This window comes from Podarcis muralis, chromosome 8 (assembly GCF_964188315.1).
Source record: "Podarcis muralis chromosome 8, rPodMur119.hap1.1, whole genome shotgun sequence".
Lineage (NCBI taxonomy): Eukaryota > Metazoa > Chordata > Lepidosauria > Squamata > Lacertidae > Podarcis > Podarcis muralis.
In genome coordinates this window covers 22813636-22828960 of record NC_135662.1, presented here as the reverse complement: position 1 = coordinate 22828960, position 15325 = coordinate 22813636, and the positions used below count along the sequence as shown (strand labels likewise).

Below are 15325 nucleotides of genomic sequence, written 5' to 3'. Positions count from 1 at the left end.
GTCAGACACTGCGATATATTGGTATATCGCGATGTTTAGCTGGTGATATATCACAATGTTGACAACCAGATATTGCCCAGCCCTAATATACATATGACCAGGCATGCACAAATCCACTTTCCAGCTTGCCCAGGGCAACATTACATGTATCAGCTGGCGCAGACCCATGGCACTAATGCAGCAACTTCCAAACTACTTCTGTACTTCCTGAGTTCTGAGAGCTCCTTCTCCCACTTGCAATGTATCCACAAACTGAGTGTCTTCTGGAAGCTGTTGAGCTACAACTCTCATCGGCCTCAGTCAACATGGCCAATGGTCAGAAATGGTGGGATTTGTAGGCCATCAATATCTTGAAGGAACCACGTTGCCCCCGCTCCCGGTCTAGATAATGCACAAGTGAGTAACCACTGCACCAAAGCAAAATCTGGGAAAGATTGTAATAGTTCAGTTGTATTCAGACAGCTGCTAAAATCAGGCTGCTAGTCAAACTCCTAACAATCTCCAACACAAAATAAAAAAAATTTCGTGTGGAAAGCTCATACCAATAACAAACTTAGTTGGTCTCTAAGGTGCTACTGGAAGGAATTTTTTTATTTTGTTTTGACTACGGCAGACCAACATGGCTACCTACCTGTATATAGCGACAACTGAAATCCTGTCACAAACATCAAGGTGAATGCCACTATGGGAAGGGGGATCTTGAATGTTATATAAATGATTTTGTGGATGTAAAGTTTACCCAAAGAATGAAGATAAGCCAGCCAAAAGAAACAGGGAGATCACATAAAAGAAAGGAATACCATAAGAGCACATTCCTTTCCTCTAACTATAGAATTTCAGCCCGTATTATGATGAGAGATGCTTCTCCACAAGGCTTCCTCTGGGAAATGCTACATTCCATCATCCTTGAGCTCCGGTTTCTAATTATATTTCCATAACATATCTCTGTCTGAAATGCAAATCTGACTACATAAAATTATTGGATGGGTATAAAATGATTGCAAAATTGCTGATCTTCTAACGTCAGTTTTTATTCCCTACTGTTTAGGGAGATGAAACGCTATACTCAAGACCCACCAGCTGAGGTGGATTTGGCAGAAGCAGATACCAAACTTCTTGGCCATTGCCAAGACAGCTCATCAGCAGAACACTTCAGTCATGCTGGTGGGACTCACCACTGGTGGTTGGGCTGGCCTGTTAGGCGAAACAGCGAGTGGTTACATGGATGGCCAGGGCGGAGGGGCTGCAAGGGGAGCCAGGTTAGAGATTCATGGTGTCGTCCTGTCGATAGGCTTTAGTGTGGCATTGAAGGGGGACTTCCTCCTCTCTTGCTGCAGGGAGACTCAAAATAGGAGTCTCCAGCACGTTAATCTTCTTGGCCAAGTTCAAGGTTCTTGAATTAATTTACAAGGTCCTAAACAACTTGGGCCTGGGATACTGCTTTATTCCTTGTATGCCTGACCAGTCACTGAGGTCTTCGGGAGAGTCACAGTCAGTGACTTGGCTCAGATGTACAGAGCCAGGATGCTGTGCAATTCTGTCTTGTGGTTTCAGTTCTGTGGAACTCCCACCCAGCTGAAATGAGAGAGACACCTCCTCCCAACTAAACTTCTAGGCACTTGGTGAAGACTTAAAAAAAAAAAATTAAAAATCGGCAGGCATCTTAAGCAAGCTTTTCTGATTTTGTGGTTAGTTTTAACTGATCTTATATTTTGAAATCCATTGTGTATTGCTTAGAGAGCAGAGTGTTAAGCATTATATAGAAGGAAGGAAGGAAGGAAGGAAGGAAGGAAGGAAGGAAGGAAGGAAGGAAAGAAGGAAGGAAGGAAGGAAGGAAGGAAGGAAGGAAGGAAGGAAGGAAGGAAGGAAGGAGTTAACTGATTCCCACTATGTGTGACCTCATTGCCAGCATAACTCCTGATTGGTGGGCACTGGTGAAGTTTCCAGGGATGGCAGATGGTTGTTTTGGTCTTTTCTAGTTTTCCCCTGGGCATGTATGGGATATGGCAGCCCTTTCATCAATGTACTAACAATGCAATTCCCTCCTGCCTTGGCATAATGGTATTGCTCTGTTAAACTGCAGCCAAGAATACAGCTCAAACAGACACTTTTCCTAATAATCTGTTGCAGCAATCAACTGTCACAGCAGAGACTTCTGCAGAACAGTCTCCTGAGGAGATGAAAACCAAAAATATTCTGGGGTTCAATTTTTGTACTTGGGGTTCCAAGAGACCATGAGGTAATGACTGAATGCCAAATGAATTACATCTGGGATTGATTTATAAAGTGAGTCTTGATTGTTGCAAACTCCACAGAGGTCCGGTTGTGGTTAAAACTGGTTGGTGAAGGGCGTCAAATATCTGCTCATTTTTTAAAACTCCAAAAAAGTATTAGATTCCTTTCATTCTCCTGGTATGCTAAGTTACACTTGTTAAAATTATGTTTCCTTATAACAGTCTAGTTACACACTTATTAGAAAAAGCAATAAATGAAACAGGTGCAACTAAGTACGGAACCGACTGCCTTTGCAAGCTCAACAAAAATATTATCGAAAGGCTTCTTCTTAAAATATATATAAAACTACATAGATGATTTCCTTAAAACAAGGAAATCAGCCCTGAGTGCTCATTCGAAGGACAGATCCTGAAGCTGAGGCTCCAATAATTTTGCCACCTCATGAGAAGAGAAGACTCCCTGGAAAAGACCCTGATGTTGGGAAAGATGGAGGGCACAAGAAGAAGGGGACGACAGAGGATGAGATGGTTGGATGGTGTTCTTGAAGCTACAAACATGAGTTTGACCAAACTGCGGGAGGCAGTGGAAGACAGAAGTGCCTGGCGTGCTCTGGTCCATGGGGTCACGAAGAGTCGGACACGACTGAACGACTAAACAACAACACATAGATGATACATTGTGTACACATGGTTGCAGATCCCCACAGGGCCCTATTGAGCCATTTGAAACTCTTAACTCACACCGCCTTTCACCCCTTAATTCAGGCCAAGCACACTGAATGTGAGACCTTTCTATACATCACATGGTGGTACTTTGAAGTCCTGCTCCATACCGGTGCACAAATGTGCGGGTTACTTGTGCTATTTGCAGAAAGGCTGAAGCTGCAGAAGCCCCTGGATTCAATCCCTGAATCTCCAGGCAAGGCTGGGAAATACTCCTGTCTGAAATCCAACGAAAGCCACTGCTATACAGTACCAATGGTCTGACTTCGTATAAAGACAGCTTCCTATGTAGCTGAGAAACCAGACTGACGTTTTATTTATTGCCACTGACCTCCCCCATCAAAGGTCATCACACGCATACAGGTATTAAACAAAGCACAGTAATAACCAGCTCGACTACGTTCAGAATTTGAGCCTGTTTGCAAATTCTATCTGGTTTTAATGTATGAGAGCAGGTGAGATTTCATGATGGGGTTTTTTTGTTTTGTTGGCCGATATTTTATTTAAGGGAAAGCACTATAAACCATGCTCCGTGTCTCTTATAATGATGACTAAGACTCTGTCATCTCCATGGATAAAAAGAGGTGATATGTGAAGCAGGCAGATTCATCCCAGAGTGCGTGCAAAGGATTGGCACGTGCACCTCGAATTAAGACTAATGGGAGGGACACGTGCCAAATCCTTGTGTAACCTGTGGAATAAATAATGCCAAGAAAGCCACATAGAAAGGTGGGGGAGGACCGTGTTTTTATCTGGGGAATGCAGAGACAGCCGTGATGGTCCATAGAAGGGGGCAACCCAGAATCCTCAATAGTGTAACCCCTTTGGTAGGACCAACCAATATGTCACAGAATAGTGACCAAGTGAAATTCAACGTCACGCTATTGCAGACATTCTGCATGTGCAAGCATATCAGCTTGCCAGAGGGAAGAATTCTTCCTCCTCTCTCCCCACACACTGATATGGGGGTCCCCCTGCCAATTTTGGAGGTGTGGGGGGAAGGGGAGAATCCTGCCCCAAGTAATGTTTGCTGGTGCACTAAGTCAATGCACGAGGGGTTTTTTGCATTCAAGAAATAAATAAATAAATTTAATCCTTTTGTTATGCCAGAGTTCCTTGGGGTGAGGGATTGACTATTAACCTACTTTGGGAATTGTGGCTCGGGGGAGGGGGGGGAAAGGGGTCTCCTAACAACTCTCAGCACTCTTAACAATCCACAGTTCCCAGGATTCTTCGAGGGAAGACATGGCTGTTTATAGTTGTATGATGTTGCTTTAACAGTGTAGTGCAAAAGGAGCCAGATTTACCGGTAGTCTGTTGCCACAGAGTGGGGCCCTGTTAATGTGAGAGGCAGAGGGGAAGTGAGTGGGCTGCCGTGAGGGGAAAACAGGGTGGGAACTGCTGCTAAGAGTGCCAGATGCTTAATCCGCTTGAATCGTGTGTGTGTGTCTGTGTGTGTGTGTGTGTGTGTGTTCTCACCTAGGTATCTGAACTGGGAATTTTAATGCTTGTTGTCGTGGTTTTGCTTGTTTATCTTAGGACAAAACTGCTAATATGTTATTTATTGGACCTGCTTATATGATTTGGTAATTTTTGTATCTTTTTTTGTATCTTGGTTTATTTTTATTACTTTGCTTTCCCACTCTGGGACAGGAAATGTTCAATGAAGACTGGGCTACAAATACAGTATCGTAAATAAGTAAGTAATGAATTAAAAATTGGATACAAATTCCTCCTCCTCACTTGCTATTTCATAATGTTCAGAACCACTCTCGGTGAAGAGGCCTAAAGCACTCTGGTGAGTTGCACAGCCCTGTGGCAGAGAGCATGATATACAGCTGACCACCTCAGAGGTCTGGAGTATGGGCTTTGGCAAGCTAACAGGTCTTTGCCATGGACTCTCAGCAGCACAGCTTCCTCCCCAAAATGCGCAGAAACATGCGGACATAAAAAATCATTAAATATAACATTATTTTGTGACTCCACTGATGCGAATGATTATGCAGTTGAAGGCAAAAATTAAAAGCAGGGTTAACAAGGATATATAGCTTTCACCATATGTGTGAGAAGTGTGCCCACACTTCAGAACCCTGTTAGATAAGACCAGGGGGCTGCAGTTCTGTGGAGAAGCAAATATTTTCCCTCAAAATATTTTCAACCCCAGACATTTCAAGGGAAGGCTGGGGTGGGAGGAACCCCTGTACGAAATGCTGGAAAGCTATTGTCAATCAGTGCAGACAACACTGAGCTAAATGGTCCAATAGCCAGCTTCCTTAAGTACTCAATATTTTGCCAAAACAGCAAGCCCTGGTATTTATAAAATAAACTGGGGGGGGGGGGGGGAGTCTATCCCACTGAAGAACTACAAGAAACTCTACAGTATCCAGCCTTAATTGCAAATCAGGCTATAAAATCATGGTGAGCCACAAGTGGGTTGACTTCTACAATATGTCCCCACACAGGGATGCACAGTAGGCAAATGGGTACATACTTGCATAATTGCCAGGTGGTGTCTGCACCAGAAGGGAGACCGCAACGTGGTATTCTTCTCCCAAGACATGCCACCCCTGAGAAGTACAGTTTATCCCATGGCCATTCCCTCCTGGACTAAATCTGCAGGAACCAGTGCTGTACTTGCAGACAAACTTGGTTTCTCTATATGATAAGCAATCTGATTGCCAGGAGTCATTTCTGTCCTGTGCAATGGTGGTGCTTATTATACCTGGGAAGCAGCTGGTGGTCAACAAAAGAGGTTTACAGACTGTCTCAAGGCAAATCTAAAAAAAAGTAGTATAAACACTGACAACTGGGAAACACTGCCCTGCTAGCGCTCCAGTTGGAGAACAGCCTTTCCCAAAGGTGTCATGGGCTTTGAAGACACTCGAACTCAGGACGCAAGGGAGAAACGTGCTAAGAGGAAGGCATGCTTGGCAAATCCACACCGTGATCAGCTCCTGCCCGGAAACCAATGTCACCACTGTGGAAGGACATGTGGATCCAGAATTGGCCTCCACAGTCACTTACAGACTCATTGTTAAAACCGTGTTTACGGAAGACAATCTTACTCGGCTACGAGTGATCTCCAAAGAAGAAGAATAATTTTTGGGTTATTCCGTACTGAAGTCTTTTGAGAACCACCCACCAGCCCAGCCCACTTTGAACACAGATGTAGACACCTAGGAGCCACCATTGCATTGGAGCAGAGGGGGATAGCTTTATCCACAGTTGAACTAACTGGTCAAATGCTAAGGCAACAGCTTCAAATAATTAGATGCTGGGCAGCCATGTGCCTGGTTTGTTCCAGCTCTCTCTATCCCTGCTGGATGACCACTGCTCGTTTCGTACGATCATAGCAGCAATAAGAAGCCACAGTAACAAAGCCCCATAACTAGCTGGAATTATGCAGAAATTGATAACACATATGGTGCTGGCAGAGGTGAACAGTGCTCAGCAGAACCCCACAGGCACATTCAAATTTAAAAGCACAGCCTACAAGTCCAATCCATTTAACACTGCAAATGTGCAGCCTCCCATTTTAATGGGATTTTAGGCCCATGGAAGTGAATGAAGGTTGCATAACATTTGGTTGGTTGCGCTCTCTTATCTCTAGTCTATGCAATGGTTCACACATCATATCAAAGTTTAACATTTTATGTTTAGCTATGGTTCAACATGAACAAGCGGCGAGCTGGCACACAGTGTTATAATATCCCCATTTCTCTTCTCCCCCAATCTTGGTCACACCATGAACGACAAATGACGAGTCTTTGTTATCTGAACTTGGGCTCATGGTTTATGTCTCTCCAAGGTGGTAGCCATAGTTTGTTGTTGGCTTACTGCTCATCATTTATTTGGGGAAAACAAACCCTGAGCTCAGTTTCAAGCGGCGTGACAGGCCAAAAGTTGTGGTTTGTTCTCCCAGTGCAGCACAGCCGAGGAGCTGGAGAGGAATGAGGTAGGGACACTGCTCATTTTATTGGGACACAGTTAAACATAATTAAACATTAACTATGGTTTAACGTTATGTGTGAACACAGCCAAAAGAAACGACTAGTTTTGCTTTCAAATCACTTGCAAGTAGGACAACACAATGGCTGTTTTTCCACACACAAAAAAAAGAGCACCTACTTTGTTAGTACAAACCAAACATGTTTAATCCTACTTAATCATGCTTAATCATGCTTTGATCAGCTTATTAATTTAGTTAGCTAACAGATATCAAGAAGTATAGCTCAAGTCAGCAGCTTACATTCGACTCATACAACTTTCATTGAAATTCAAGCTGCGGCTGCTATGACGACAATTAATTTTGGTTGACACTTCCGTTGCCCTTCATAACAATCTGTAAAATATGGATTTTGTTAAAATGTTATGCATTGCGTTTTTGCATTTCTATTATAGCCGGTGGCCAATATGGAAATGAAACCAAACTGAATTATACATGAATAATAATCACGAGTGGCATCGTTAGGTTTTTGAAATATACTGAAATGATCTCATCTAGTCCTGCCAACAAGAATTTAAGGAGGATCAAGCTCACTGGAACATGTCTGACCAAGTGACAGACAGTCTATTATTCTCCAATGATGTCTCACAAACAGACCCCATCTAGATACAAGGGGCAAAACCCTATCAAACTCTATTGAACCCAGAGCTGATGGGAGTTGAAATCAAAAACAACTTGAGGGCACCAGGTTGGTGAAAGCTGGCTTGGTCCATTTTATGGAAGCTGCAATGTGGACACTGCAATATAGTTAATGGTTTTGCCCATCTGGATTGCCCTGCCTCATGCACAGGCTCCATGCCACCACCAATAGTCCAGGTTTGGCTTAACTACGCAAGCGGGCGAATTCACACGAGACGTGGATGGCATGCATGGTGCCCCCCAGACAGGGTTCCCACTATTCAGAAGTTTTTGAATTAAATTTGAAACTGGGCATAGTAGAACAAAAATAGATGTTTCAAGCAAGCATGCCATGCTGCATGATAAAGAAGGAGGTGTGGTTAACATAATGGGACGTGGGTGGTGCTGTGGGTTAAAGCACAGAGCCTAGGACTTGCCGATCAGAAGGTCGGCGGTTCTAATCACTGCGACAGGCTGAGCTCCCATTGCTCTGTCCCGGCTCCTGCCAACCTAGCAGTTCAAAAGCACGTCAAAGTGCAAGTAGATAAATAGGTACCACTCCGGCGGGAAGGTAAATGGCATTTCCGTGCACTGCTCTGGTTCGCCAGAAGCGGCTTAGTCATGCTGGCCACATGACCCAGAAGCTGTACGCCGGCTCCCTCGGCCAGTAAAGCGAGATGAGCGCCGCAACCCCAGAGTCGGCCACGACTGGACCTAATGGTCAGGGGTCCCTTTACCTTTACCATTAACATGGTCCCCCACCCCTCCCTAGCTTCTTCACTAGGGCATGACTGGTTGACATGCAACAGGTTTGACGTCCCCATCACGACATCCCCCATTCCAGGGAGACAGCACTCCATCGCTTTCTGATGTCGTAACCCTGAAAAAAATCACAAACTCATCCCATGTCCCCTGCATAACATCCATTGGAACTTGGGGTTATTATACAACAGGAGCTGGCAGTGTGGAAGAACTCTGGTGTCTGAATACTTTTTGGATTTAGAACAGGGTTTCCAAAACTTGGGTCTCTAGCTGCTTTTTTGGACTACAACTCCCATCACCCCTAGCTAGCAGGACCAGTGGTCAGGGATGATGGGAACTGTAGTCCAAAAACAGCTGGAGACCCAGGTTTGTGAAACCCTGATTGAGAACATAAGCGCCCACAGTTACTTCTGTTTCCAACCAGCAAATCTAACACTTGGTGAGCAACTACTACAACATTTGTCCTCTAATAAAGGGACCAATCTGGGATTAGGTGTGGGTTGTGATAAACAGCCACTTCAGTTTCAAGAATGGGGAAACTATGGCCCTCCAGAGGTTGTTGCATGACAGCTCCTGTCTTAGCAATGTCCATACTGGTCAGGGCTGGTGGGTGTTGAACTCCCAACCAGGTTCCCCATCCTTGTTTCAGGGGAACCCTTTTTGTGGACTTCAGATATTCTATAAATCTACAATATACATGTGCACTAGCCACAAAAAGGATTTCAATAATAAACCAAATAACTCATCTGCTCAACTGAACTTCAGATGCAGAGTGTGGTTGTATTCAAAAGTGTGAGTTTACAAGGTCTGGCCGCAAGCCCAGAAGTCTGAGGTTTAATAAATGTTGAGCTAGTTGCTACAACTCCTACATTCATTCCAGTTCCACAACTCACTGCTTTGGAGCAGGGCTACTTCAGAGTAAATACAGCGCTGAGGATGCAACCCAGCAGGGCTATTCTGAAGCAATAAAGGACTGTGGATTTCAAGTACTGTGCAGCAATTCAGGAAGTCAAAGGGCTAGACTACTGTATAAAGTTTCTACACTTGAAAGCAATTATTCAAAGCAATATTTCCCTACAACCGAACAACTGGTCTACTGTTTGTAGGCAAAAGGGGCTCACAGTCCTGCCTTCAAGTCTAGGAACTGATTAATACACACAGTGGGGCATTTAAAAGGCTTTGTTTGTCCCCGGAGGGACTCCATGTAGAATTTTAATAGATCAGTAAAATTACATTCCCTGTGGTACTTTGAAACAGCTGCAATCATTGAGATTGCTTAGCTACGTTTTACCTAAGCAGGGAAGCTGGGCAGCAACCCTCAATGTTCACAAATGAGCCAAACACAAGAAAATGGAGTTTTAAAAAAGAACATCATTCACACGTTAATATAAAACAACAACTTGAGTAAGTTTCAGCATAAGCATGTTGAGAAAGACGGTGCATTTATTTCTCCAAAAATCAAATCTACAATTGCTTTCTCACTTAAATCTTCACGCCAAAGCAAGATAACTTGCAATAATTTTTTCAAAGCTGCTTTCATTCATATCCCTGAAAAGTTTAACCGCATTACTTTCACGCCTTTAACTAGTGCATGCATGCACACTTAAATTGCCAGCTATGTTTCAAATGCAGTGTAGAGATACACAAGACTTTTCAAAGAAATGTGGTTTCTTTTATTGCTAGTAATAATAAAGCCCTACACTTTTGGTTAGAAAGAGACAAGCAGTGCATTGTATCTTTGTTCTAATTCATGAGCCTTCCTACGTTCTGAAGGTGGAAAACATCGGCAAACACCCATATCCAATCGTAGCCATATCCTCCGCTATCAAATAATATTTCTGCACAAATAATATTTCTGCACACAATACAACCATCTTCCCCCACCCTTCCCTTAACAAAGGGGACTGGAGGAAGCAGCCTTCTACTTATTCAAAGAAGAAGAAAATAATGTTCCACTGAGGTATCCTTTTTTTAGCTCTTGCAACTTACTTTTCCGCCGCAGAAGAACTTGAAAGGCGAAGCTACAAGTGGGATTGGCAGAGTGGGAAAAGAGCCACATAGTTCACTACTTTTCATCTAGTATCTCAGCAGCACACATTTCAGATTACGCTGTCAGGCTGCTCCTGAGACCCCCTTCCCTGCTCCTTACAGCCTGTTTACCACCCTTTCCCCTTGCAAATATAAGATGCTTCTGCAAACTGAAACAAAATCTCGCCTACCGGAGAAGGGGAGAGAATGCAGCTCTCAGCGTTTGTTGTGCTAACCTCCTTCCTTTCCCCATCAGCCGGTGGTGCCTCCTTACACTTGCGCGCCCTGAGAAGTTCCCTCCCAGGGCATTCAACGGGACTTCCTCCCGAGGAACCCCCTGCTCAGGTTGCAGTCCAGCCCGTAACCTGGGAGAGGAAGCCGAGGATCGGGGCCCCCTTCGGGCAAGCGCCGCCAAGGCGCTGCGTAAAAAGAGAGCCCTCGGCCAAAGCAGGCTCTTTAATCGGATCAGGAAGGCAATTTCATGAGCGCGCACTGAAAGCCTCGACCTAAAGCCTTGGAGAAGCTGGGCGGAAGCGTGGCTCCAGACACAACTCGTGTTTCCCCCACCCAGACATACACACGCGCTTTATCCCGGGAGGCTGGAGAAGTGTCCCGCCTGGGATCCCTCCGCTTCATTTCCCTCCGCCGCCGCCGCCGCCGGTTCAAGTCCGTGGAGGGAGAAGTCGAAGCGCCTCTTCCGCGGCTCCTCTAGCGGGAAACTCGCCAAGCGGCCGAAACAAGCGCAATAGTGGCGGGCAGGAAAGCGAGGCGTGGAATTGCCCTGGCGCGCGGGGAGAGAACAATGCCAATAATAATACTAATACTAATAATATTAATGCTTTCTTTACCTCACCGTGCAGAAAGGCAGCTCTTCAGTGCTCCATGCTCCGGCAGCCCCAGGCAGGCAGGCAGGCAGGCAGGCGGCGGCGAGCGCGCACAAGAGCGAGCGAGATAAGCCCGGCAGCCTCCACCGCCAGCGGAGAGATTCTCACTCTCCCCCGGCTCGCCAAGCTCCCACCACATCGCCTGCCTCCGGCTGACGTCAAAGTCGCTGTCACATGGCCCGATGCAAAACCAAAAGAGCATTGGTTGTCGTGGCAACCGCAGCACGGCGCGCGGAAGCCATTTCAATAGGTCGTTTGTCACACACACACACACACATACACACGCGTGTGTGTGCACGTTGGAACCCGTCCCGGGATCTGGTCGGGCTCCTCCACGGCAAGGGACCAGAAATGTTGTCCAGGAGGAAGTCTTCCAACAGGCAGGCAGACCAAAGCCCACCGCCGGGAACCTACAAGCCAGATTTTATTTTTTATGTTGCATCTGTTTAATTGGGTGTGTGGGGTTCTTTTTAATCCCATTTCGTTTCGTTATGCTGCTGCATCTTGCTTTGCACTTTTCGGGAGATGGGGAAAGCAGCTTATAAATGTTAATCTAAAAAGAATGGGAAAAGCAGCTTATAAATGTTAATCTAAAGAGAAATGAATGAAAAGCGTCAGATAGAAAAGCAAGGTATAAAATCTCAGAAATACGTCCATTGATAGAATGTCCCACAGCCTGATCAGATGAAACTAGGAAGAACTAAAGGTGGTTAGTGCTTTGTGATTAGTGATGTGTGTTACCTTTCGTTTCCAGGAAGGTATGCAGAGCCTAAAATTAAATAATCAGCCTCAGATGTGTTTAAAACAACGACAGAAGGCCTTTATTCAGTTGACAGAATTTAAACGGACGTGTGCCGCACATACATTATGAGATGTGCTTTTGTGTGGGTATCTGTACCAGGAGTACAGAACATGAAATGATGGGCAGCCCTCAGAAAAATGCTATTCCAGGCACCTGAGATTTGAGATAAATGTCAACAAACTAGCTTGCATCTTACTTTCCAAAAGTATTATGCTGTATTATCATGATCAGTGCTTTTTTTCTAGAAAAAGAGGTGAAGGAACTCCCACTTTTTCTCTTTTTTTTGACAGACAACCCGCTGCGGCCACATTAAAGTGTTGCCTCCGCCTCGCTGCCCCACAACCTCTGACACAAAGCCATGAAAGGCATGCAGCCCGAAGCCTCTGACACGCAGCCCTGGGCGCCGTGCCGCTATACAGCTGCTGGTACGCTACAAAGAGGTGCCGGAACTCAGTTCCAGGGGGTTTCAGATGAAAAAGGCCCTGATCGCGATCAAGCAATCTGGACGTACAGTGGTACCTCAGGTTAAGTACTTAATTCGTTCCAGAGGTCCATACTTAACCTGAAACTGTTCTTAACCTGAAGCACCACTTTAGCTAATGGCGCCTCCTGCTGCTGCCACGCTGCCGGAGCACGATTTCTGTTCTCATCCTGAAGCAAAGTTCTTAATCTGAAGCACTATTTCTTGGTTAGCGGAGTCTGTAACCTGAAGCGTATGTAACCTGAAGCATATGTAACCTGAGGTACCACTGTATGTGTAACGGCTAGAGTCAGACTCAGGTCAGCAATAAAGGAAGCAGATCTGCATTGATAGTGAAGTTAACTATTCAAGGAATGAACATACAACTCAGCCTAGTGGTCTCAACAACAATTCCCAGTAGGTTTTGCCCATATGGAGCAGTTGCCAGGACTGAAAGTCCACTCTTCCACCCTCTCTAAGGTTCCTCCTCTCCTGGATGTTTTCCAAGCAGTCTCAAACTGTATCTGTCTGCCTCTGGTCTGTACTCCTCATTATTCTGTGCTTTCATGGAGACCAGGGGAGAGGGGAGCTTGTTGCAGTGGGAGAAAGAGACTCCCTAGATTCTTCAGCAGCCTCTTGACCCCCTTCCTCTGCTTCATCCTCAGAGTCTGAACTGCCCCCTGTCACCGACTCTCCCTGCTCACTAAACCCTGTTGCCCCTTCAGCATCCAGCCCCTCCTCCCAATCTTCTCCCTCTGACCTCTCCTAAGTGTTCCACCACCAATCCGCTGGCTCTAACCCTTCCTCCTTGGGGATATGAAGGTTATGTTTCAGAATGTAGTTGGTGCCATTTGATAACCTGATTGGATTCATTGGATCCACTCTTTTCCAATGAATTTTCTGGTCCAACAGTCTTTCCGCCTAGAACCAGATACTGTCCTTATTCATGTTTAGGGGTGTTAAATTCCAATTTAGTGGAAATTCAAGAACAGAATCTGACAAAGAGACAGGTATTCCCTACTAGAAGGGTTCCTTCTATTTCATGGGTAGGCAAGCTAAGGCCCGGGGCCCGAATCCGGCCCAATTGCCTTCTAAATCCGGCGCACGGACTGTCCAGGAATCAGCGTGTTTTTACATGAGTAGACTGTGTGCTTTTATTAAAAATGCATCTCTGGGTTATTTGTGGGGCATAGGAATTCCTTCATTCCCCCCCCCCCAAAAATATAGTCTGCCCCCCCCCAAGGTCTGAGGGACAGTAGACTAGCCCCCTGCTGAAAAAGTTTGCTGACCCCTGGGTCAGACGATGTGCACAAATCCAGCATGCGCCCTCTGTATTTTGGGAAATTTTACTTACAAAATTTTACTTACAAATCTCCAATAGAAATTCTCCTCCCATAGTGTAAGTGGTCCATTATATATCCGTTTTATTTTCTTCATCTTGGGATGCCATATTAAGGAATTTGTAGGTGGGGGAGGGTACATCTACTTGCCTCCTGGATCATTGTCATTTGTTTATTTATTTCACACACACAAATTTACATCGCTTGATTGGAAAGAGGATAAGATGCCGACAAAAACGGACTGGCAGATGAAAATACTAGATTATGCAGAGATGGCGAGACTGACTGGAAAAATCAGAAATCGGGAGGATCAAAACTTCAATAGAGAATGGGACAAATACAGATTGTATTTAAAAGAACACTGTAATCATTTGAGCTCTTTGGCAGGCTTTCAATAACTCTTGCAATGTTACATAGACTTTGGATATTTTGGAGGACTATAATGCAGATGAATTATAATATGCAGTTGATTTAGATATACAAAGGACCCACGGAGGGGAGGAGGGAAGTCTGAAGAGTCTTGCTTGATTTTAAAACTTAAATGTGCTAACTGTGAGATTTATTTTGTAAAACCAATAAAAATCATTTCCAAAATTTTTTTGCTCCCCCTTGCCTCTCACTTCGGGGGGGGGGGTGCTAGGTGTGGCAACCTGGCTTTTAATTTTGCGCATAACCAAGTTATAGCAGGTTGAGCCATTCTTAACACAATAAGAAGTTTCCTTTGCATCCACCCTCTTTACTCTTAACTATTATTTATTGAGTAGGGCGTTCTTTTAGCTAATGGGGCCTCCTGCTGCCGCCGCGCCACCGGAACACAATTTCTGTTCTTATCCTGAAGCAAAGTTCTTAACCCAAGGTAATATTTCTGGGTTAGTAGAGTCTGTAACCTGAAGCGGTTGTAACCCGAGGTACCATTGTATTTCCCACTTCCCTCAAAAAAGGGAAGAATTCTCATTTTCCCGTGCTGTGTCATACTAACAAGCGCCATCTTGTTTCTTCTTTTATCTTTATCAAGTCTAAGTAAAGCTGCGCAGCTGAATACTTAATCATAAATAGAAGTCCATATGTACTCTGTTTTTTTTAAAGGTTTCTTAATGAGGCTTGGCATAGAAAACCAATTGTAGTTGTTAAGAAGAAACAAAAGACACCCCAAACACCTCCGTAATCCACTCGCCATGATGAGAATCTCTTTGAAGTCTGAGCTTAAACTTAAACACCAGGGACTGTACAGTTCAGCAGGTTTTTCCTTAGTCTTCTTCGGTCTAGACTATGTCTGTTTATTGCCCAAATCCAATCATTTTATCAAAGAGATATTTCCGGCTATGAGAATGACATCGGTGAGTGCCAGCCATGTCGTGCTCTGGGACCCAGGGTCCTGCCGCTTGCACCTTGATGCCAGCTGACAATCTCGGACGATCTGCGGGTCTATGAGACAGTCCTCCCCCATCCTGGTGAGTCTGCCAGGGCT

General features: G+C 44.9%; 1 protein-coding gene across 4 annotated transcripts in view; it reads right to left on the bottom strand.

The window, feature by feature from the left end:
* NCALD (neurocalcin delta) overlaps window positions 1-11400 on the bottom strand; it is a 58777-nt gene extending 47377 nt beyond the window's left edge. Inside the window, exon 1 of one of the 4 annotated variants that reach the window (XM_077932811.1) lies at window positions 11225-11400. The gene's annotated coding sequence lies outside the window, so the exon portion shown is untranslated. Of the gene's footprint in view, window positions 1-10332; window positions 10494-10562; window positions 10907-11219 lie in introns of those variants that run through there. The other 3 variants (XM_028736366.2, XM_028736368.2, XM_028736367.2) reach the window with 3 other exon arrangements.
* Between the last annotated feature and the right edge of the window lie 3925 nt (window positions 11401-15325).